The sequence below is a fragment of the Myxine glutinosa genome, chromosome 6, assembly GCF_964187855.1.
Source record: "Myxine glutinosa chromosome 6, kmMyxGlut1.1, whole genome shotgun sequence".
Classification (NCBI taxonomy): domain Eukaryota; kingdom Metazoa; phylum Chordata; class Myxini; order Myxiniformes; family Myxinidae; genus Myxine; species Myxine glutinosa.
In genome coordinates, this window is record NC_136266.1 from 115,721,286 (window position 1) to 115,747,809 (window position 26,524).

Genomic DNA, 26,524 nt, shown 5'->3' on the forward strand with positions numbered 1-26,524 from the left:
AGGTTAGTGGTCGGCACGTGGGGTTTAAAGACGGTTCTGAAGAAGAAGACAACTTGGTGTGAGACTTGAGCCTCCCAGGCTGGCTCCGGGATGTGTGGATGGGAACGTGCTAGCTGGACCACCATTGTTTATTGCAAATTATATCAGCCTGCATCAAGCTAAGCACCTCGTGGTAATCTCTGATTTGGAACAAATTTACTACGGAGAGGGACCTACGCTTTGCTCACTCTGTGGCTGATCAGAGTGGAATTCCCAGCACCAGGTCCTCCCCATAAAGCTTGGCGCACACTTTCCTTAATCAGTCATTGAGCAGACAACTTTGAGCTCCCCAGACACTGTAGCAGTTTCCTTTGCTGCTGACATAACTACCGCCGGTTGTTCTTTGCTCTTCGAGGGACTGTCGCTTCCTTCTCTACCGCCTGTTCAGTCAACGATGGGCAGGGGGGCGACATTACTTGATGCCCTGGCTAGTTTGTACATGGATTTCCTCCCTCTGTTGGTGGCCTCGTTGTGGAGCGTGGTGTGGCCTCGGCGCCACATCGACATCTTGAGGCATCACTAGACCATTCATGGTGCTACGTCTGTTGGATCGTGGGCTGTCAGCTGCATTCAACCGCCTATGGGGTTTGCCTGGACAAATGTCGGGTCCCGGCTGCGTCCATCCTTCCCCTGCCTGCACGATCTGCCAATCCCATCCTTTTGAGTCTGTTTGTGACCTGGAATAAGCCTGGACTGGTGACCTGAACTACACCGACCTGAACTGGCGACCAGGATGACTCCATCCATCTCGGGAGTGGAAATGATCATGTGCCCAAGTACAACCAGCGACCAGGATGACTCCATACACATCTCAGGAATGGAAATGATCGTCTGCCCGAGTACAACTAGCGACCAGGATGTCTCCATCCATCTCAGGAATGGAAATGATCGTCTGCCCGAGTATAACTGGTGACCAGGATGTCTCTATCCATCTCAGGAATGGAAATGATCGTCTGCCCGAGTATAACTGGCGACCAGGATGTCTCCATCCATCTCAGGAATGGAAATGATCGTCTGCCCGAGTATAACTGGTGACCAGGATGTCTCTATCCATCTCAGGAATGGAAATGATCGTCTGCCCGAGTATAACTGGCGACCAGGATGTCTCCATCCATCTCAGGAATGGAAATGATCGTTTGCCCGAGTATAACTGGTGACCAGGATGTCTCCATCCATCTCAGGAATGGAAATGGTCTGACTGAGTATAACTGCCGACCAGGATGTCTCCATTCATCTCAGGAATGGAAATGATCGTCTGCCCGAGTATATCTGCCGACCAGGATGTCTCCATTCATCTCAGGAATGGAAATGATCATGTGCCCAAGTACAACCAGCGACCAGGATGACTCCATACACATCTCAGGAATGGAAATGATCGTCTGCCCGAGTACAACTAGCGACCAGGATGTCTCCATCCATCTCAGGAATGGAAATGATCGTCTGCCCGAGTATAACTGGTGACCAGGATGTCTCTATCTATCTCAGGAATGGAAATGATCGTCTGCCCGAGTATAACTGGCGACCAGGATGTCTCCATCCATCTCAGGAATGGAAATGATCGTCTGCCCGAGTATAACTGGTGACCAGGATGTCTCTATCCATCTCAGGAATGGAAATGATCGTCTGCCCGAGTATAACTGGCGACCAGGATGTCTCCATCCATCTCAGGAATGGAAATGATCGTTTGCCCGAGTATAACTGGTGACCAGGATGTCTCCATCCATCTCAGGAATGGAAATGGTCTGACCGAGTATAACTGCCGACCAGGATGTCTCCATTCATCTCAGGAATGGAAATGATCGTCTGCCCGAGTATATCTGCCGACCAGGATGTCTCCATTCATCTCAGGAATGGAAATGATCGTCTGCCCGAGTATAAGTGGTGACCAGGATGACTCCATCCATCTCAGGAATGGAAATGATCGTCTGCCCGAGTATAACTGATGACCAGGATGTCTCCATCCATCTCAGGAATGGAAATGATCGTCTGCCCGAGTATAACTGGTGACCAGGATGTCTCCATCCATCTCAGGAATGGAAATGATCGTCTGCGCGAGTATAACTGGTGACCAGGATGACTCCATCCATCTCAGGAATGGAAATGATCGTCTGCCCGAGTATAACTGATGACCAGGATGTCTCTATCCATCTCAGAAATGGAAATGATAGTCTGCCCGAGTATAACTAGCGACCAGGATGTCTCCATCCATCTCAGGAATGGAAATGATCGTCTGCCCGAGTATAACTGGTGACCAGGATGTCTTCATCCATCTCAGGAATGGAAATGATTGTCTGCCCGAGTATAACTAGCGACCAGGATGTCTCAATCCATCACGGGAATGGAAATGATCGTCTGCCCGAGTATAACTAGCGACCAGGATGTCTCTGTCCATCTCAGGAATGGAAATGATCGTCTGCCCGAGTATATATAGCGACCAGGATGTCTCAATCCATCACGGGAATGGAAATGATTGTCTGCCCGAGTATAACTAGCGACCGGGATGTCTCAATCCATCTGAAGAATGGAAATGATTGTCTGCCAGAATATAACTAGCGACCAGGATGTCTCTGTCCATCTCAGGAATGGAAATGATTGTCTGCCCGAGTATAACGGGCGACCAGGATGTCTCTGTCCATCTCAGGAATGGAAATGTTTGTCTGCCCGAGTATAACTAGTGACCAGGATGACTCCATACATTTCGGGAATAGAATAGAGCAAGTTTAAGAAATACATTTTTTTTCTTGGAATTTCACCTTGTTGTGCAACACCGGTTTTTATATAAAATGGAGGTTCCGAGTGTAATTCCGTACTCGTCCAACTGGGGGAGAACTCGTCAGAAGTTAAGGTGAGAGAGAGGCCGGGGTCTGGAGGGTTCACATAATGAATGGGGTTCACGGTCGTTATTTGGGGTTCAGCTGCATAGACGCTCAAGATGTAATTTCGTACTTCGGACAGCTCCAGTCACCACTGTGTTCATTGTGTCCGCTACGGTTTCCAAGCAGATGACCGACATCCTGAGTGTCCTCGAGTTGAACTTTAGGCAGTACCGGTAGTCGTAAAACGTTGCGATGGATTTGAAGTTATCAAATAAAATGCACTCGCTGCGGAAAATGAGCTCCAATGGGTGGAAGAGGCTCCGCACGGAATGCTGTGTTTGTTGTTTTTATTCGGAACTCGTTTTGTTTTCATTTTTAATTCGCACTTTATTACAGGGAGGGACAAAATATAGGTTTCCTCTCTCTAACCCACCACGTGTTTCCCACACCCCCATCGCCTCCGCTTGTCCTCCCACTCCCCTCCCCATTTCAATCCCCACTCCCCAACCTCAACACCACCTCTCTCCCCACCCCATTACCCTCCCAACACCTCCACCTCTCTCCCCACCCCATCCCCTCCCAACACCTCCGCCTCTCTCCCCACCCCTCCCAACATCTCCGCCTCTCTCCCAATACCTCCGCCTCTCTCCCCATCCCCATCCCCTTCCCAATACCTCCGCCTCTCTCCCCGCCTCCCAACACCCCCCCTCTTTCCCCGCCCCCATCCCCTCCGAGCACCTCTGCCTCTCTCCCCGCCTCCCAACACCTCCCCTCTTTCCCCGCCCCCATCCCCTCCGAGCACCTCCGCCTCTCTCCCCACCCCTCCCAACATCTCCGCCTCTCTCCCCATCCCCCTCCCAATACCTCCGCCTCTCTCCCCATCCCCATCCCCTTCCCAATACCTCCGCCTCTCTCCCCACCCCTCCCAACATCTCCGCCTCTCTCCCCATCCCCTCCCAATATCTCCGCCTCTCTCCCCGCCCCCACCCCCTTCCCAACACCTCCGCCTCTTCCCGCCCCTCTCCCAACACCTCCGCCTCTCCCCGCCCCCTTCCCCCCCTCCTCCCCCCCCCTTCCCCCCCTCCTCCCCCCCCCCTTCCCCCCCCCTCCCAACACCTTCGCCTCCTCCCCCCCCCCTCCCAACACCTCCGCCTCTCCCCGCCCCTCTCCCAACACCTCCGCCTCTCCCCGCCCCTCTCCCAACACCTCCGCCTCTCCCCGCCCCTCTCCCAACACCTCCGCCTCTCCCCGCTCCTCTCCCAACACCTCCGCTTCTCTGCCCGTGCCCGCCCCCTCCCAACACCTCCGCTTCTCTCCCCACCCCCCACACCTATCCCTCCCCCCCAGCCCTCCCCCTCAACATCTCTTCCTCCCTCCTCACCAAGACCTGTTCTTCTCCCCACACCTCCGCTGTCCTCTACCAGCCTACCTTGTCTTTCCTCTGCACCCCAGGCCCCACCCCCTCTTTCCTTTCCACACCCCCGAACCTATTTTTTACTTGTCCCCAACGCCTGCCCCACTCCTCGCCCCCCCCCCCCGATCCCTTCAATTTTCCACCCCATTCCTCGAGATGGTTGAGCTTGTTTTTAATATATTTTTTTTGTTTTGGCTGTGACGTTTTGTTTTCTGCATTTATCACGAATATCTATCCTCGATACGCTCAGCATCGAGTCATGCTACACACGTGGAAGTCAGGTGGAAATGGGGCGGGGCATCAAAGGGCAAGGTAGGCTCTGATAAAGGATGTGGGGATACTGGATGGTTTTTGGGATGGAGGGAAGAAGAGGATGTGGAAATACAGGACGGGGTTTGTAATTTGGGGTGTGGAGGGGGATATTAAAGATGATGTGGGAATACAGGACGAGGAGGCGGGGGGATTGGAGGAAGGAAGAGGATGTGGGAATACATGACAGGGGTGGGGGGAGGGGTGAGAGATGGGGGTGGGGGGAGGGGTGAGAGATGGGGGTGGGTGTTTGAAGGGAGAAAAGGATGTGGAGAGAGGAAGCAGCGACAGAGAGAGAGAGAGAGCGCGGCACCTCGGAATCCTTGGAACAGGGAAGAGAGAATGGAAAGAGTAAATAAATAAATAAATAAAGGCAGCGTTGGACGGTGGAGCCGAACGGTCGGACCTGAGGGCATCGGAAAGGTGTGGACAAGGCGGTCACATGTCTACCTGTGTCTGTCTTTGCCTTCTTTCCTATCTATCTGTCTGTCTGTCTCGCTACCTAACTGCGTGCTTGTCCAAGTCTTCAATCCCACTGTGCGATCGACAACGTACGTCATGGGTTCGTCGTTGTAAATGGTTTTGCGATAATTTAACGTTTCGTTGTTTATTTTTATTTCGCTGGAAATCCACTTTTTGATGCCGGTTATCCCTCCACCCTCCCCCCGTTTCCTCCACCAGGTTCTTTATACTTATCAACTTCTAGGCGGTTCTTCCCTTGCATAAGGACCCATGTTGTGTTATTACCCTAACTCAGCGTTTTGTGATACGTGTGTGGACGGTGCAATATTTATTTATTTATGTTTATATATATATATATATATATATATATATATATATGTATATTTTTTTAAATTTATTTATGTATATATTTTTTAAATTTATTTATGTATATTTATTTTTATTTATTTATTTATTTTTATTTATTTATTTTTAGTTATGTATATATATATATATATATATTGTTTTATTTATACAGTATATATAAATATTTTTATTTATTTATTTATATTTGTATATATATATATATATATATATATATATATATATATATATATATATATATATAAATGGTATCTGCAATCTGGTTCTCCAACCTAATGAGCGGACAACATGACGTCATCGCCATGCACGTCCGCCTTGCCTGCAAAGTTCCAGAGGAACCATCTAGCAGTGCGTCATTACGGATTATAAATACAGATACTGTCACAAGTGCATGCAAAACTCAGTTACCGACCTGGTTTCGCCCTTGTTGGGGCTTCATCAGGGCAACGCAGTGAACCTTTCCATACACTTGTAACTCTGTGACCCTTTCGGTTTTTATATCAGTCACTATGCGACCTTCATATCATCAGTGGAGAACCGCCAGCAAGGTGTCCCATACAGCTGCTGCTGCACCTTGCTGGGAGCGATACGCACCGCCTGCCACGCGGTGACGTTATCTCTGGTATCCACTCATCATATGGAGTCGACCTGGTTGCGGTTGGGAGTTACTAATAATGGTATCTGTAATCTGGTTCTCCAACCTAATGAGCGGACAACATGACGTCATCGCCATGCACGTCCGCCTTGCCTGCAAAGTTCCAGAGGAACCATCTAGCAGTGCGTCCCAGCAAGGTGCAGCAGCAGCTGTATGGGACACCTTGCTGGCGGTTCTCCACTGATGATATGAAGGTCGCATAGTGACTGATATATATATATATATATATATATATATATATATATATATATTGTTTTATTTATACAGTATATATAAATATTTTTAATTTTTATTTATTTATTTGTATTTATATATATATATATATATATATATATATATATATATATATATATATATATATATATATATATATATATTGTTTTATTTATACAGTATATATAAATATTTTTAATTTTTATTTATTTATTTGTATATATATATATATACTGTATATATATATATATATATATATATATATATATATATATATATATATATATATATATATATATATATATATTGTTTTATTTATACAGTATATATAAATATTTTTTATTTTTTTATTTATATTTGTATTTAAATATATATATATATATTCTTTTATTTTTTTCATTCCTCACGCTTCGAACTTAATAGCCGTCTCTGCAAAAGCAAATTAATAATTTAATACATTCGATGGTTTCCCATCTGTTTGATGTCACATAATCTCGTTCGTGCCTACGTAGTGTGGAAGAAGGGGTGAAAGTGGGTTTGATGAGGTTTTTGACCTGTGGGGGCGAAGGGATATCACTCACAATCCATGTCTTTTAATCCCCCTGTCTTGGTACAAAGAATGTATGCTGTATATAACTGCGATCATGTATCTATAGTTTGTCTATAGTCTATCAATATGTATCCAGCACATTATAATTGATAAGGAGATTACTGAATTCATTTGATGGACCATTCCTTGTCACCATATTGGTTTTAACTGACATTTTATATAACGTCTTTAGTAGTCTCGGGCTCATAAAGGAGCTTGTTCGTACAAGGAGTAAATGCAGCATGATGTCACGAAGGAGTACAGTCCACCACCTGCCATATGTTCTACTGTAGTATGTCGGCATGTAGGTCGCATGATGCCATGTCAGCACTCGATTTGCTTCGTATTTTGTGAATTATAAGGATGGCAAGGGGATCTTTTAAAATACAGGTGTCAAGGCTTATGGGATAGCTTATTGACCTTGAGTGGATGTGGAGGATCAAAAGAATGAAACAAGGGGATGCAGAGAACATGTGGTGAAGAATGCACAGGTTCAGCACAGTAAGTGAAGGGGATATGCAAGTGGAACAAAGGGGAATGGATCAGTCAGTCAGTGTGCAATAGCTTGGGGTTGGGTCTTTGGGTGTCTTGGTCGATGGAGAATGCTGTCGTCAAATATCCAGGGCAGATCATACTGGCAGAGCAGAGAGCTTCACGAGATGGCGCCTCATATATTGTCATGGAAGATAAATGTTCTGATCTCTGGCCTTATGCTGAAAATGAAAAAAAAAAATTACAGGAAGCAGAAGAAGCTGTAAAAGCCATTGCAATCTGCAGCAGCAGCTCTTTATCGTGCAGCGTGGTGTTGCTTTTGACAATAAAGTAAAAAATAGGACCACTGGACCTATAGCTTATCTGGGTCCTGACCTAAAAGTTGTAACCCAAATTTGGTAGCATTCTGACTGGTGATTCTGGAAAAGATTTTTGAAGGAATTTACGTGATTTTCCTCAAAAATTGACTCAGTCGGCCATTTTGACGCACCTGTGGTAACGTCATGGAAACCATCGAATGTAATAATAGGGATCGGCATAACCTCCGCAATTTAAGATTTGTACCCTGGCCTAATCTTGTAACCCAAATTTGGTAGCACTCTGACTGGTGTGTCTGGAGAAAAAGATTTTTGAAGCAATTTACTAAGTCCGCCATTTTGTCACACCTCTGGTCACTTGACCAGAACAAGCTTAGCAATCCCCGTTACCAGTCAGGATCAGAACCTTGCTGCCAAATTTCAGCCGGATCAGCCCAGTAGTTTAGCCAGAAAAGTCGAAATAGGTGACGGACGGTGCGTGATGACAATACCTTATCTGGAATTCCAATTCCAGATCAGCTAAAATTCAAGACAAGTTCTTCTAAGTTGTCCTGTTTGAGCACATGACTCAGGATACTGGGATTCCAGGTTCACATCATGTTGGTTGGTCGTTGTAATTCTTGTAAAGTAAATGTGCACCATGTCTCCAAATCTTCTTCCCTTGGTACACAGAGGTCTCCAAATCTTTTCTTGGTACACAGGTCTGCAAACCTCTTCACTTGGTGCACAGAGGTCTCCAAATCTTTTCTTTGTACACAGAGGTCTCCAAATCTTTTCTTGGTACACAGAGGTCTCCAAATCTTCTTCACTTAGTACACGGAGGTCTCCAAATCTTTTCTTGGTACACAGAGGTCTCCAAATCTTTTCTTGGTACACAGAGGTATCCAAACCTTCTTCACTTGGTGCACAGAGGTCTCCAAATCTTTTCTTGGTACACAGAGGTCTCCAAATCTTTTCTTGGTACACAGAGGTCTCCAAATCTTTTCTTGGTACACAGAGGTCTCCAAATCTTTTCTTGGTACACAGAGGTCTCCAAATCTTTTCTTGGTACACAGAGGTCTCCAAATCTCCTTCACTTGGTACACAGAGATCTCCAAATCTCCTTCACTTGGTACACAGAGATCTCCAAATCTCCTTCACTTGGTACACAGAGATCTCTAAATCTCCTTCACTTGGTACACTGAGGTCTCCAAATCTCCTTCACTTGGTACACAGGGATCTCCAAATCTCCTTCACTTGGTACACAGGGATCTCCAAATCTCCTTCACTTGGTACACAGAGATCTCCAAATCTCCTTCACTTGGGACACAGAGGTCTCCAAATCTCCTTCACTTGGTACACAGAGATCTCCAAATCTCCTTCACTTTGTACACAGAGGTCTCCAAATCTCCTTCACTTGGTACACAGAGATCTCCAAATCTCCTTCACTTGGTACACAGAGATCTCCAAATCTCCTTCACTTGGTACACAGAGATCTCCAAATCTCCTTCACTTGGTACACAGAGATCTCCAAATCTCCTTCACTTGGTACACTGAGGTCTCCAAATCTCCTTCACTTGGTACACAGAGATCTCCAAATCCCCTTCACTTGGTACACAGAGTCTCCAAATCTCCTTTACTTTGTACACAGAGATCTCCAAATCTCCTTCACTTGGTACACAGAGATCTCCAAATCTCCTTCACTTGGTACACAGAGTCTCCAAATCTCCTTCACTTTGTACACAGAGGTCTCCAAATCTCTTTCACTTGGTACACAGAGATCTCCAAATCTCCTTCACTTGGTACACAGAGATCTCCAAATCTCCTTCACTTGGTACACAGAGATCTCCAAATCTCCTTCACTTGGTACACTGAGGTCTCCAAATCTCCTTCACTTGGTACACTGAGGTCTCCAAATCTCCTTCACTTGGTACACAGAGGTCTCCAAATCGCCTTCACTTGGTACACAGAGATCTCCAAATCTCCTTCACTTGGTACACAGAGATCTCCAAATCTCCTTCACTTGGTACACTGAGGTCTCCAAATCTCCTTCACTTGGTACACAGAGATCTCCAAATCCCCTTCACTTGGTACACAGAGACTCCAAATCTCCTTTACTTTGAACACAAAGGTCTCCAAATCTCCTTAACTTGGTACACAGAGGTCTCCAAATCTCCTTCACTTGGTACACAGGTCTGCAAATCTTCTTCACTTGGTGCACAGAGGTCTCCAAATCTTTTCTTGGTACACAGGTCTGCAAATCTTCTTCACTTGGTACACAGAGGTCTCCAAATCTTTACATGTTACACAGGTCTCCAAATGTCCTTCACTTGGTACACAGGTCTCCAAATGTCCTTCACTTGATACACAAAGGCCTCTAAATGTCCTTCACTTGGTACACATAGGTCTCCAAATCTTTACATGTTACACAGGTCTCCAAATGTCCTTCACTTGATACACAAAGGTCTCTAAATGTCCTTCACTTGGTACACAAAGGTCTCCAAATCTCCTTCACTTGGTACACAGAGGTCTCCAAATCTCCTTCACTTGGTACACAGAGATCTCCAAATCCCCTTCACTTGGTACACAGAGATCTCCAAATCTCCTTCACTTGGTACACAGAGGTCTCCAAATCTCCTTCACTTGGTACACAGAGATCTCCAAATCTCCTTCACTTCTCTTGGTAGAGAGAGAAGTCTCCAAATCTCCAAATCTCCAAATCTCCTTCTCCAAATCTCCTTCACTTGGTACACTGAGGTCTCCAAATCTCCTTCACTTGGTACACTGAGGTCTCCAAATCTCCTTCACTTGGTACACAGAGATCTCCAAATCTCCTTCACTTGGTACAAAAAGGTCTCCAAATCTCCTTCACTTGGTACACAGAGATCTCCACATCTCCTTCACTTGGTACACTGAGGTCTCCAAATCTCCTTCACTTGGTACACAGAGGTCTCCAAATCTCCTTCACTTGGTACAAAGAGGTCTCCAAATCTCCTTCACTTGGTACAAAGAGGTCTCCAAATCTCCTTCACTTGGTACAAAGAGATCTCCAAATCCCCTTCACTTGGTACACAGAGGTCTCCAAATCTCCTTCACTTGGTACAAAGAGGTCTCCAAATCTCCTTCACTTGGTACACAGAGATCTCCAAATCCCCTTCACTTGGTACACAGAGGTCTCCAAATCTCCTTCACTTTGAACACAAAGGTCTCCAAATCTCCTTAACTTGGTACACAGAGGTCTCCAAATCTCCTTCACTTGGTACACAGAGATCTCCAAATCTCCTTCACTTGGTACACAGAGATCTCCAAATCTCCTTCACTTGGTACACTGAGGTCTCCAAATCTCCTTAACTTGGTACACAGAGATCTCCAAATCTCCTTAACTTGGTACACAGAGGTCTCCAAATGTCCGTCACTTGATACACTGAGGTCTCCAAATCTCCTTCACTTGGTACACAGAGGTCTCCAAATCTCCTTCACTTGGTACAAAGAGGTCTCCAAATCTCCTTCACTTGGTACAAAGAGGTCTCCAAATTCCCTTCACTTGGTACAAAGATATCTCCAAATCCCCTTCACTTGGTACACAGAGGTCTCCAAATCTCCTTCACTTGGTACAAAGAGGTCTCCAAATCTCCTTCACTTGGTACACAGAGATCTCCAAATCCCCTTCACTTGGTACACAGAGGTCTCCAAATCTCCTTCACTTTGAACACAAAGGTCTCCAAATCTCCTTAACTTGGTACACAGAGGTCTCCAAATCTCCTTCACTTGGTACACAGAGATCTCCAAATCCCCTTCACTTGGTACACAGAGATCTCCAAATCCCCTTCACTTGGTACACAGAGATCTCCAAATCCCCTTCACTTGGTACACAGAGATCTCCAAATCCCCTTCACTTGGTACACAGAGGTCTCCAAATCTCCTTCACTTGGTACACAGAGATCTCCAAATCCCCTTCACTTGGTACACAGAGGTCTCCAAATCTCCTTCACTTGGTACAAAGAGGTCTCCAAATCTCCTTCACTTGGTACACAGAGATCTCCAAATCCCCTTCACTTGGTACACAGAGGTCTCCAAATCTCCTTCACTTTGAACACAAAGGTCTCCAAATCTCCTTAACTTGGTACACAGAGGTCTCCAAATCTCCTTCACTCGGTACACAGAGATCTCCAAATCTCCTTCACTTGGTACACAGAGATCTCCAAATCTCCTTCACTTGGTACACTGAGGTCTCCAAATCTCCTTAACTTGGTACACAGAGATCTCCAAATCTCCTTAACTTGGTACACAGAGGTCTCCAAATGTCCGTCACTTGATACACTGAGGTCTCCAAATCTCCTTCACTTGGTACACAGAGGTCTCCAAATCTCCTTCACTTGGTACAAAGAGGTCTCCAAATCTCCTTCACTTGGTACAAAGAGGTCTCCAAATTCCCTTCACTTGGTACAAAGATATCTCCAAATCCCCTTCACTTGGTACACAGAGGTCTCCAAATCTCCTTCACTTGGTACAAAGAGGTCTCCAAATCTCCTTCACTTGGTACACAGAGATCTCCAAATCCCCTTCACTTGGTACACAGAGGTCTCCAAATCTCCTTCACTTTGAACACAAAGGTCTCCAAATCTCCTTCACTTGGTACACAGAGATCTCCAAATCTCCTTAACTTGGTACACAGAGGTCTCCAAATCTCCTTCACTTGGTACACAGAGATCTCCAAATCCCCTTCACTTGGTACACAGAGATCTCCAAATCCCCTTCACTTGGTACACAGAGATCTCCAAATCTCCTTCACTTGGTACACAGAGATCTCCAAATCCCCTTCACTTGGTACACAGAGATCTCCAAATCCCCTTCACTTGGTACACAGAGGTCTCCAAATCTCCTTCACTTGGTACACAGAGATCTCCAAATCCCCTTCACTTGGTACACAGAGATCTCCAAATCCCCTTCACTTGGTACACAGAGATCTCCAAATCTCCTTCACTTGGTACACAGAGATCTCCAAATCCCCTTCACTTGGTACACAGAGATCTCCAAATCCCCTTCACTTGGTACACAGAGATCTCCAAATCTCCTTCACTTGGTACACAGAGATCTCTAAATCTCCTTCACTTGGTACACTGAGGTCTCCAAATCTCCTTAACTTGGTACACAGAGATCTCCAAATCTCCTTAACTTGGTACACAGAGATCTCCAAATCTCCTTCACTTGGTACACTGAGGTCTCCAAATCTCCTTAACTTGGTACACAGAGATCTCCAAATCTCCTTCACTTGGTACACTGAGGTCTCCAAATCTCCTTAACTTGGTACACAGAGATCTCCAAATCTCCTTCACTTGGTACACAGAGATCTCTAAATCTCCTTCACTTGGTACACTGAGGTCTCCAAATCTCCTTAACTTGGTACACAGAGATCTCCAAATCTCCTTCACTTGGTACACAGAGATCTCCAAATCTCCTTCACTTGGTACAAAAAGGTCTCCAAATCTCCTTCACTTGGTACACAGAGATCTCCACATCTCCTTCACTTGGTACACTGAGGTCTCCAAATCTCCTTCACTTGGTACGCAGAGGTCTCCAAATCTCCTTCACTTGGTACAAAGAGGTCTCCAAATCTCCTTCACTTGGTACAAAGAGGTCTCCAAATCTCCTTCACTTGGTACAAAGAGATCTCCAAATCCCCTTCACTTGGTACACAGAGGTCTCCAAATCTCCTTCACTTGGTACAAAGAGGTCTCCAAATCTCCTTCACTTGGTACACAGAGATCTCCAAATCCCCTTCACTTGGTACACAGAGGTCTCCAAATCTCCTTCACTTTGAACACAAAGGTCTCCAAATCTCCTTAACTTGGTACACAGAGGTCTCCAAATCTCCTTCACTTGGTACACAGAGATCTCCAAATCTCCTTCACTTGGTACACAGAGATCTCCAAATCTCCTTCACTTGGTACACTGAGGTCTCCAAATCTCCTTAACTTGGTACACAGAGATCTCCAAATCTCCTTAACTTGGTACACAGAGGTCTCCAAATGTCCGTCACTTGATACACTGAGGTCTCCAAATCTCCTTCACTTGGTACACAGAGGTCTCCAAATCTCCTTCACTTGGTACAAAGAGGTCTCCAAATCTCCTTCACTTGGTACAAAGAGGTCTCCAAATTCCCTTCACTTGGTACAAAGATATCTCCAAATCCCCTTCACTTGGTACACAGAGGTCTCCAAATCTCCTTCACTTGGTACAAAGAGGTCTCCAAATCTCCTTCACTTGGTACACAGAGATCTCCAAATCCCCTTCACTTGGTACACAGAGGTCTCCAAATCTCCTTCACTTTGAACACAAAGGTCTCCAAATCTCCTTAACTTGGTACACAGAGGTCTCCAAATCTCCTTCACTTGGTACACAGAGATCTCCAAATCCCCTTCACTTGGTACACAGAGATCTCCAAATCCCCTTCACTTGGTACACAGAGATCTCCAAATCCCCTTCACTTGGTACACAGAGATCTCCAAATCCCCTTCACTTGGTACACAGAGGTCTCCAAATCTCCTTCACTTGGTACACAGAGATCTCCAAATCCCCTTCACTTGGTACACAGAGGTCTCCAAATCTCCTTCACTTGGTACAAAGAGGTCTCCAAATCTCCTTCACTTGGTACACAGAGATCTCCACATCTCCTTCACTTGGTACACTGAGGTCTCCAAATCTCCTTCACTTGGTACGCAGAGGTCTCCAAATCTCCTTCACTTGGTACAAAGAGGTCTCCAAATCTCCTTCACTTGGTACAAAGAGGTCTCCAAATCTCCTTCACTTGGTACAAAGAGATCTCCAAATCCCCTTCACTTGGTACACAGAGGTCTCCAAATCTCCTTCACTTGGTACAAAGAGGTCTCCAAATCTCCTTCACTTGGTACACAGAGATCTCCAAATCCCCTTCACTTGGTACACAGAGGTCTCCAAATCTCCTTCACTTTGAACACAAAGGTCTCCAAATCTCCTTAACTTGGTACACAGAGGTCTCCAAATCTCCTTCACTTGGTACACAGAGATCTCCAAATCTCCTTCACTTGGTACACAGAGATCTCCAAATCTCCTTCACTTGGTACACTGAGGTCTCCAAATCTCCTTAACTTGGTACACAGAGATCTCCAAATCTCCTTAACTTGGTACACAGAGGTCTCCAAATGTCCGTCACTTGATACACTGAGGTCTCCAAATCTCCTTCACTTGGTACACAGAGGTCTCCAAATCTCCTTCACTTGGTACAAAGAGGTCTCCAAATCTCCTTCACTTGGTACAAAGAGGTCTCCAAATTCCCTTCACTTGGTACAAAGATATCTCCAAATCCCCTTCACTTGGTACACAGAGGTCTCCAAATCTCCTTCACTTGGTACAAAGAGGTCTCCAAATCTCCTTCACTTGGTACACAGAGATCTCCAAATCCCCTTCACTTGGTACACAGAGGTCTCCAAATCTCCTTCACTTTGAACACAAAGGTCTCCAAATCTCCTTCACTTGGTACACAGAGATCTCCAAATCTCCTTAACTTGGTACACAGAGGTCTCCAAATCTCCTTCACTTGGTACACAGAGATCTCCAAATCCCCTTCACTTGGTACACAGAGATCTCCAAATCCCCTTCACTTGGTACACAGAGATCTCCAAATCTCCTTCACTTGGTACACAGAGATCTCCAAATCCCCTTCACTTGGTACACAGAGATCTCCAAATCCCCTTCACTTGGTACACAGAGGTCTCCAAATCTCCTTCACTTGGTACACAGAGATCTCCAAATCCCCTTCACTTGGTACACAGAGATCTCCAAATCCCCTTCACTTGGTACACAGAGATCTCCAAATCTCCTTCACTTGGTACACAGAGATCTCCAAATCCCCTTCACTTGGTACACAGAGATCTCCAAATCCCCTTCACTTGGTACACAGAGATCTCCAAATCTCCTTCACTTGGTACACAGAGATCTCTAAATCTCCTTCACTTGGTACACTGAGGTCTCCAAATCTCCTTAACTTGGTACACAGAGATCTCCAAATCTCCTTAACTTGGTACACAGAGATCTCCAAATCTCCTTCACTTGGTACACTGAGGTCTCCAAATCTCCTTAACTTGGTACACAGAGATCTCCAAATCTCCTTCACTTGGTACACTGAGGTCTCCAAATCTCCTTAACTTGGTACACAGAGATCTCCAAATCTCCTTCACTTGGTACACTGAGGTCTCCAAATCTCCTTCACTTGGTGCATGGAGGTCTCCTAATCTCCAACGTACTTACCACTCATTCTGTACGACATACTACATATTCATTATGGCAAATGATAAACAAATACTTCACTGTAGTGAATCAAAAGTACATGTTCTCGGCCAGGATTGCAAATTACTCAGTATTTCTAAGGGACAGGTGTTGTGATGACTTTCCTGATGATTTTCTTTAATTTTTGTGCTAATACGGCAATGAGGGGTTAAGCATGAGGCTTTTAGTCGCAATCTGCCTCGAGGACAAAAGAGAAAAGAGGATACAAATCAACCTCGGACACAACAGATGGCCACAGACAGCCATTTGAAATGGTTGGACAGAACAATGCCATTGGATGGGGTCGCAGACAGTTTCTCCAGACAGATGGAGCAAGCAGTACGAGTGTGAAATGGACAGAGTAAAAAGAACCAGTGGGTTGGGTGTGGAGGGGTGGAGTGGGTGGGGTAGGGGAGGAGGGGTCATTGATTTATACTTGGCTCTAAGCAACGATATAAACAGAATGAGGGAAGGTTAATTATCAATAGCAATGCTGTATATGTAGAATTATATAAAATGGGATTTTAAATTTCCAAAAATACTGTGGAATAACATTTAACTTTGTGGGATCTCAGAGCAGTGTCACCTGCTTTTCGATGCCACTCTCACTTCTGCAACATGTACACGCAATTCTTTGGTTTCCTGTTGTTTTACACTGTGCTCACAGCTTCTTCCCTTCTTTCTCACTAAATCAATGGCTGGTTCATGATTGTGAAGATCGAAACGGCAATGTCATCGTCATGTATGGCCAAATATTGATTTTTGAATACCTTATGACAGTGTAAGTGTATGTGCATAATATATATACACATACACTATACTCGTATATATATATATTATATGATTAGCTTGGTGAGGCGAGCGCAGCTACTAAGGAACGGGCTTGTTTTATTTGAGGATAATGACTGTACCTGAGTTGCTGTGTTGTCATGATTTACACCAATCATAATACAAACAATTATTTTGCACAAATGTATTTTTAGTGTTTGTGATATTACATTTTTATAGGCAATTTAGGTTGGAAAAAAAAATTCACAAAATAACCCATCAGCACATACATACAAGAGAGGTAGGTGCAGACTGGAAGTTTGGAACGATTACACTTCACCACCACGTAATTCAAAACACTTCACCACCACGTAATTCAAAACACTTCACCACCACGTAATTCAAAACACTTCACCACCACGTAATTCAAAACACTTCACCACCACGTAATTCAAAACACTTCACCACCACGTAATTCAAAACACTTCACCACCACGTAATTCAAAACACTTCACCACCACGTAATTCAAAACACCTCACCACCACGTAATTCAAAACACTTCACCACCACGTAATTCAAAACACCTCACCACCACGTAATTCAAAACACCTCACCACCACGTAATTCAAAACACCTCACCACCAGGTAATTCAAAACACCTCACCACCACGTAATTCAAAACACTTCACCACCACGTAATTCAAAACACCTCACCACCAGGTAATTCAAAACACCTCACCACCAGGTAATTCAAAACACTTCACCACCACTTAATTAAAAACACTTCACCACCACATAATTCAAAACACCTCACCACCACGTAATTAAAACACCTCACCACCACATAATTCAAAACACTTCTCCACCACGTAATTAAAACACCTCACCACCACATAATTCAAAACACTTCACCACCACGTAATTAAAACACCTCACCACCACGTAATTCAAAACACCTCACCACCACGTAATTCAAAACACCTCACCACCAGGTAATTCAAAACACCTCACCACCAGGTAATTCAAAACACCTCACCACCACGTAATTCAAAACACCTCACCACCAGGTAATTCAAAACACTTCACCACCACGTAATTAAAACACCTCACCACCACATAATTCAAAACACTTCACCACCACGTAATTAAAACACCTCACCACCACATAATTCAAAACACCTCACCACCACGTAATTAAAACACCTCACCACCATATAATTCAAAACACTTCACCACCACATAATTCAAAACACTTCACCACCACGTAATTCAAAACACTTCACCACCACGTAATTCAAAACACTTCACCACCACGTAAATAAAACACCTCACCACCACATAATTCAAAACACCTCACCACCACATAATTCAAAACACCTCACCACCAGGTAATTCAAAACACCTCACCACCAGGTAATTCAAAACACCTCACCACCAGGTAATTCAAAACACTTCACCACCACGTAATTAAAACACCTCACCACCACATAATTCAAAACACCTCACCACCACGTAATTCAAAACACTTCACCACCACGTAATTAAAACACCTCACCACCACTTAATTCAAAACACCTCACCACCACATAATTCAAAACACCTCACCACCAGGTAATTCAAAACACCTCACCACCACATAATTCAAAACACCTCACCACCAGGTAATTCAAAACACTTCACCACCACGTAATTAAAACACCTCACCACCACATAATTCAAAACACTTCACCACCACGTAATTAAAACACCTCACCACCACATAATTCAAAACACCTCACCACCACGTAATTAAAACACCTCACCACCACATAATTCAAAACACTTCACCACCACGTAATTCAAAACACTTCACCACCACGTAATTCAAAACACTTCACCACCACGTAATTAAAACACCTCACCACCACATAATTCAAAACACCCCACCACCACGTAATTCAAAACACCTCACCACCAGGTAATTCAAAACACTTCACCACCACGTAATTAAAACACCTCACCACCACGTAATTCAAAACACCTCACCACCAGGTAATTCAAAACACCTCACCACCACGTAATTCAAAACACTTCACCACCACATAATTAAAACACCTCACCACCACATAATTCAAAACACCTCACCACCACATAATTCAAAACACCTCACCACCAGGTAATTCAAAACACCTCACCACCACGTAATTCAAAACACCTCACCACCAGGTAATTCAAAACACCTCACCACCACGTAATTCAAAACACCTCACCACCACGTAATTCAAAACACCTCATCACCACGTAATTCAAAACACCTCACCACCACGTAATTAAAACACCTCACCACAATGTAATTGAAAACACCTCACCACCACGTAATTCAAAACACCTCACCACCACGTAATTCAAAACACCTCACCACCACGTAATTCAAAACACCTCACCACCACGTAATTCAAAACACCTCACCACCACGTTATTCAAAACACCTCACCACCACATAATTAAAACACCTCACCACCACGTACTTAAAACACCTCACCACAATGTAATTGAAAACACCTCACCACCACGTAATTCAAAACACCTCACCAACAAGTAATTGTAAACACCTCACCACCACGTAATTCAAAACACCTCACCAAAAAGTAATTCCAAACACCTCACCACCATGTAATTCAAAACACCTCACCACCACGTAATTAAAACACCCTAGCATCACATAATTCAAAACACCTCACCACCACATAATTCAAAACACCTCACCACCACGTAATTCAAAACACCTCACCACCACATAATTCAAAACACCACACCACAACGTAATTCAAAACACCTCACCACCAAATAATTCAAAACACTTCACCACCACATAATTCAAAACACCTCACCAACAAGTAATTCAAAACACCACACCGTAACATAATTCAAAACACCTCACCAACAAGTAATTCAAAACACCTCACCACCACATAATTCAAAACACCTCACCACCACGTAATTCAAAACACCACACCGTAACATAATTCAAAACACCTCACCAACAAGTAATTCAAAACACCTCACCACCACGTAATTCAAAACACCTCACCACCACGTAATTCAAAACACCTCACCACCACGTAATTAAAACACCTCACCACCACCTAATTAAAACACCTCACCACAATATAATTGAAAACACCTCACCGCCACATAATTCAAAACACCTCACCAACAAGTAATTGTAAACACCTCACCACCACGCAATTCAAAACACCTCACCAACAAGTAATTCCAAACACCTCACCACCACGTAATTCAAAACACCTCACCACCACGTAATTCAAAACACCTCACCACCACGTAATTCAAAACACCTCACCACCACGTAATTCAAAACACCTCACCACCACGTAATTCAAAACACCTCAGCACCAAGTAATTCCAAACACTTCACTACCACGTTATTAAAACACCTCACCACCACGTAATTAAAAACACTTCACAGCCATGGAAACAAAATTTCAATGGAGTTGTTCAGTGACAACACAGACTGCCCAGATATGTCGATATATAGATAGATGACTATACCTGAGGATGAGTTGCTGTTTTGTTATGGTTTACACCAATCATAATACAAACAAGTATAGATACATTCAAAGTACACCGCCCCATGCCAAATAATTACATATCCTACAGTGCAGCTTATAGAGACTGCATTGGGCGGGAGAGGTGTACAATAATTGATTGATTAATTGCATAATTAAAATCAATAAAAGATTGTCATAAAATATTTTCTTAATCAATTGGCTAATAGCATAACTAAACCACAAGTGCTTCATCTGAAGATGTAACGTTTAGAAATTTAATTAAATAAGTCATTAATTAAAAAAATTAAATAATTAATTTATTCATCAATAAATAATTATTAAATAGATTAATTGATTAATCAATAAATCAAAAATATCCTTGATAGCCACATCACTTGGTCACTGTCATGTCCAAATATCAACCTCCTAGCTCAAAAGGTGCCTGAGATATTGCCCAGATGAGAAAGAAAATAAATAAATGATTAATAATGAAAATAAATAAATATTACATTTTATAAACAAATGAAGTTGAAGATTTAAGTTGAAAAAAAAAAACAAACATTTATTTTTTCAAAAATTAAAAAACAAAATACCCTTCTGACATACACATGGGAGAGGTCGGTGCATACCAGAAGTTTGGTACGATTTCATAAAAGTTTTTGGGAGTAGTTCAGTGACGAGACACACTGCACAGATGCTTTAACCTTGGTGTTGCCCAGGTAAAAAAGGAAAATTGTAATACCCTCTGCCACCACCACCAGGTGATGCTGCACAGTGCACATTTACATCGAGAATGTTTGCCCCTCCTCCCCCGCCGCCCGCTCCCGCCGCCCGCCACGGCCACATAGCCTATGTTACCCCCCACACAAAGTTTTATTTGTACCACGAGGTTGGTGATTGGAATTTAAAAGATGTGGCTGTGCATAAGGAACGAAGGCAGACATTATAGCCTGGAATTAAAATGCATTAGATAAGACTTTTTTCCACCTTTATTTACACATCATAACCCACAACTTCCAAGGGTAAAACAAATTCTACAAATTTCACAAAATTAATTAAAAATACAAAACTAAAATATTTTAGTTGGATAAGTGTCCATCCCCCTTAGTTAATACTTGGTCGAGGCACCTTTGGCAGCAATTAGAGCTGTGGGTCTGATGGAATAGGTCTTTACCAACTTTGCACACCTTGCTTGGGCAATATTTGTCCATTCTTCTGGACAAAACTGTTCAAGCTCAGTCAAGTTGCGTAGGGAGTGTTGATTGACAGAAAACTTCAAGTCATGCCACAGATTTTCGATTAGGTCAGAGCTCTGACTGGGCCACTCAATGACTTTTTGTACCAAGTGAATATTGTATATTTCTCAGACTGTATCTATATAATAATAGCGTAAGGACTCGAATTTGTTATCCCTTTTACGCCGCACCCAGTGACCCGATGCCCACGGCACTAATGGATTTACGATCTACGAACCGCGCCCTTTGTTTATCACGTACAGCCATACTCGAAAAATCTGAATTAGCCGACGTTGGGGCCCAAAAGCATCCGATTAACTGCCGATACGACGCCATCTTACGACGCCATCGTATTGGCGTCTGCTGGGCGAAGGCGAAGCAAGCCGTCCGCTGAGTGGACAATCCCAGAGTGGTGCTATGCCGATTCCTATTACGAATCCATTCATTTTTCAAAAGTATATCGTGGCGTTGCCATTTAAGTAGATTGCAATAAATACGTTGTTCATATACGCACTCTTCATTCTCATCTTTCTTCCTAACTCTTACTCGGACAAGCAAATCCCCTATGCCATCCATAATGGTACACTCTATCCATACACCACATCCTCCCTTCCGTGGATGTTCCACGGGTTTCGGCTAGTATTGTATATTTTTGTTCCTTAGCCGCTCTAGTGTAGCATTGGCTGTGTGCTTTGGGTCGTTGTCATACTGAAAGGTGAACTTCCATCCCAATTTCAGCTCTCTTGCAGAGAGCAGCGCATAATTTCCTCTAGGATTTTCCTGTATTTTGCTCCATCCATTTTCTCTTCTATCATGACAAGTGTCCCAGTCCCTACTGATGAGAAACATCCCCATAACATGATGCTGCCACCACCATGCTTCACAGTAAGGATAGTGTTCTTTGGGTTGGGTTTGCGCCAAATGTAACGTTTTGCATTTCGGCCAAAAGTTCCATTTTGGTTTTGTCAGACCACATAACCTTTTACCACATGGCTTCAGAATCTCCGGAGTGGATTTTTGCATACTTCAAATGGGACTCAAGGTGGGCTTTTTTGAGTAATGGTTTCCTTCTTGCCACCCAAACTTGTGGAGTGCTTTAGATATTGTTGTCACATGCACACAGTGAATAGTCTTTGCCATATAGGTCTGTAGCTCTTTCAAAGTTGCCAGTGTCCTCATGGTGGACTCTGATCAGTCACCTCCTTGCTTGGTCATCCAGTTTTGATGGGCGGCCTAATCTAGACAGGGTCTTCGTGGTAACATACACCTTTCACTTAATGATTGTCTTAACTGTGCTCCAAGGGATATTCAAGGCCTTTGAAGTTTTTGTATTCCCATCCCCTGATCTGTGCCTTTCTACAACTTTATCCTGGAGGTCTTTTGAAAGCTCCTTGGTGCTCATGGTTGTGTCTTTGCTGTGAAATGAACTACCCAGCAGTGGAAACCGAAAGTAACAGCTGATTTTTTTCTGAAATAATCAGAATCACTACAATTTAACACAGGTGGAGGCCAATTAATTAGTGTGTGATTTTAAAGGTGATTGGTTGCACCTGACCTAATTTATAATTGCTATTATAAGGTGGGAGGACACTTATCCAACCAAGATATTCTAGTGTTGTATTTTTAATTAATTTTCTGACATTTTTAGAATTTGTTTTTCACTTGGAAGTTGTGGGTTACGATGTGTAAATAAAGGTTTTAAAAGTCTAATTTAATGCAATTTAATTCCAGGCTCTCAGGCAATAAAAGGTGAAAAATTTGAAAAGGGGTGTAGAGTTTGTATAGGCACTGCACAGTGCCTTTAGAAAGTATTCACACCCTTTGACTTTTTCACATTTTCTTGTCTTACTGCCTGAATTTAAAATGGATTAAATGTAAATTTTATGTCATTCGATCTATACAATATACCCATAATGACAAATAGTGGGGCTGCTTAACTGATGAATTGTGCCTTTTCCCTTAAAAGCATGAAACTTGGCACATGGCTAGAATACCCCAAAATAAAGATTTTTAGTCCAGGGGGCATCTCCAATTTCACCCCATATGGCGGCCATCTTGAAATTCAGGATGGCCGTCATACAAGACCTGTTTTGATGAATATCTCCATAATTAGAACAGATATCAAAATGGTTGAAGTGCCTATACCTACATTTTTAGGGTCTAGGAATCCAATGGCAACATAAAATATTCAATAGTATATGGCAGCCATCTTGAAATCCAAGATGGCCGCCATAACAGACCTGTTTTGATGAATATCTCCATAATTAGAACAGCTATGTAAATGGTTGCAGTGCCTACACCTACATTTTTAGGGTCTAGGAATCCAATGGTAACATAAAATATTAAGCAGTCATATGAAAATATTAATTTTGCATAGTATCATGCATACTGGGAATGCATATAAATACTCTTAACAGGTTGGCATTCTTCAGTGATTAAAAGTGTCTTTGACATCGCAGACTGTAACTGTGCCATCTTGTGGTTTTCTAGTCTTTGCTGCATTCTCCATCACATGCGCAGAGAGAAGTACAGGGAAGTGCAGCTTTCTTACACCGGCAACGACCAGTACATCCTTTTTTGCACCCACACTTAACAAGTTCATTGCAGATCTTTGCAGCCTCTGGAAGTGTTGTCCATATTGGTTTGAACTGGCCAGCAGACGTTTTTTGCCAACCCCATTCAGTGGGGCTTGGTAGATCAGGCTTAGCATGCAATGCTTGTCCCCAGCATAGTGCGCCTTGGTATACTGCCCGCTTTACGTGCTGCACAAGGGCATCATGTGTTGGTGGAATTGATTCCACAGGTCTGCCCTTCTTTGCAAACAGTTTCTTTCGTACAATGTTAATGTCAGTAGCAGTACTTGTGCGATCATACAACAGAATAACAAATCTCTCAATGACGTTCATGCAGGTTTCAGTTATCTCTGTGCTCTGGTGGCAAATTTCTGCTAGTACCTCTGTGAGCTCAGGGAATGATTCCCACACATTCCATGCAGTTACCTTTCCACGCCCATTAAACGCTGAAGAAGTGTCACACCCTGTTAGTGCATGAAACATGGGGAGGGCTTTAGATTTCTCAGGGCCAAGAGCTGTGGCTATATCATGTGCAGAGATAAATCGCATGTTCTTGCCTGTCCCAAATTGTAACCATATCATCACTGAAAGCTTCTGGGATGCTGTAACTGCAAGCACGACAACATCTGTGTCCACAGTTTGTATGAGGACCTTACTATGCCCTCTCTGTGTTGCATCAGCAGCATGTAGGAACATCCGACCATCTGCCTCTTCCTGAGTGCACGGGGAGAGTGATTCTAGATCAATGCGTGGTGGAGCAGTAAGAACCTCTGTTTCAAGTGTGACAACTAGCTCCTTGCGCTGGTCTTCAAATGATTTAATTGTTTCATTGGAAAGGAGCTGAAGAGTTCACGCTTGTTTTCATCAACTCGAAGAAAGTTCTGCCACTGTCCAGGAATTTCAACTGAGGTATCTACTCGTCGGCGAACCCCCTTGCCACGCTTTTCACGGGTCATGCTCTTAAGGCTGTCGGGTAGGTAACGGTCCCACACCAGATCAAGTCGGGTTGCAGATTTGTACTGTGAGAAAACAAATGGGATGAAGACCTTTTCGGCATATTCGCCAAATGTTTTGACTGTGCCAAAATCGGGCTTTAGCTTTTGAACAATTACTGCCCCGTCAAGTATGACACATGTCACCTCTGGCATCTGTGTGCTTGATGGTGAAAGTTCCTCTAAGCAGTCCAAAAGGTCGCTCTTTGTACCAGGTCGAAGCTTCCCATCCTTGGACAGAGATGGAGGGAAAGATTGATTTTCATGACGGAAAAATTCATCCAGGTTTCCCTCGCGGGTTTGACAGGCAATATAGAGGCGCGAAAACAGTTGAACGTCACTCTTCAATGAGGCTACCTTGTGTTTATCTGTCAGCTGGTCTGTTACTGATGAGCTGCCAAATAGAGGTAACTTTTTGCGCGGGACGACATCATTCAAAGGCTTTGAGCGTTCAATCAGGCTCTCTTGCACAAATGACTCCAGAGCCTCCTTTCCCACTTTCTGCACGTCTTTCACACTTTGTACGACTGATGCACTTGCTATATCCTTTGTGTCAAGGACCAAAAGGTCAGCGGTTTCTTCAAGAAATGGATTACCTAGCTCCTCGATAACTGATACAACTGATCTGACATGTTTGTCAAAGGTCATCTGGGTGCTTTTATTCTGATCATGATGCAGTGATGGCGCTTTGCTTTCATGTTGCTCCTGTGCAGTCTCAAACTCATCAATCACCCTTGAGACCTCTGGACCTGCAACCATCCATCTTTGCAGAGCATGGGCATTGTCCAGCAGACCCACAGCTCCTCCATCTCCCTTGATACGTGCATTGTTCTGTTCATGTGCATGATCTGTAGCAATTAAAGAAAATTTGCGTTGGGTCTTTTGTACCGTGAACATGCCAGCTCGGAAATTATCCAGAACTTTAGGGTGTGTCTTGTGCAAGTCCATCATATCACGCAAATGGACTGTGACCCATCTTGCATAGTGCGTATGGTCAAGAGCAAAGAACCACGGAAGAAGCTCCCATAAAGCATCTAAGTACATTTCAAAGTCAGCCTCCCTCAATGAGCGCACAAAGGTCAGGATGCTGTTCTCCAATGCCATCGTGAGACTCCAGTATTGGAACTGTGGGTGTTCCTTCGTCATTTTGCCACACCAATCAGTAAATGAAAGTTTCGTCTCAGCTTCTATTGCATAGTCATTGTATGCCCGATGCTGCAGTATGTGCAAGGCTGCAGCTGTCACCTGATGGGCATTGCGCGAGCGTGAAACATGTGCAGCTCGCAGGAAAGAATCTGCACTTCCCGCTGAGGCAATATTGGCTTGCACCAATGCTTCTACCCAGCCGCTTCCAGATAACCAGTCACCCGATGTCTTCAGTGCAGTCATTTCAAAGTGCAATCCTCCGAATAGCAGAACAAATCTGTCCTCTCCATATTGCTCATGCCATTT

At 43.8% G+C, this 26,524-nt stretch overlaps 1 protein-coding gene across 7 annotated transcripts in view; it reads left to right on the forward strand.

Moving 5' to 3' along the window:
• The first annotated feature begins 2,845 nt into the window (after positions 1-2,845).
• Positions 2,846-26,524, forward strand: part of LOC137430218 (CYFIP-related Rac1 interactor B) — a 102,219-nt gene continuing 78,540 nt past the window's right edge. For 2 of the 7 annotated variants that reach the window (XM_068120909.2, XM_068120910.2), the window contains exon 1: positions 4,810-5,001. The gene's annotated coding sequence lies outside the window, so the exon portion shown is untranslated. Of the gene's footprint in view, positions 2,885-4,809; positions 5,130-26,524 lie in introns of those variants that run through there. The other 5 variants (XM_078780427.1, XM_078780426.1, XM_078780428.1 and 2 more) reach the window with 5 other exon arrangements.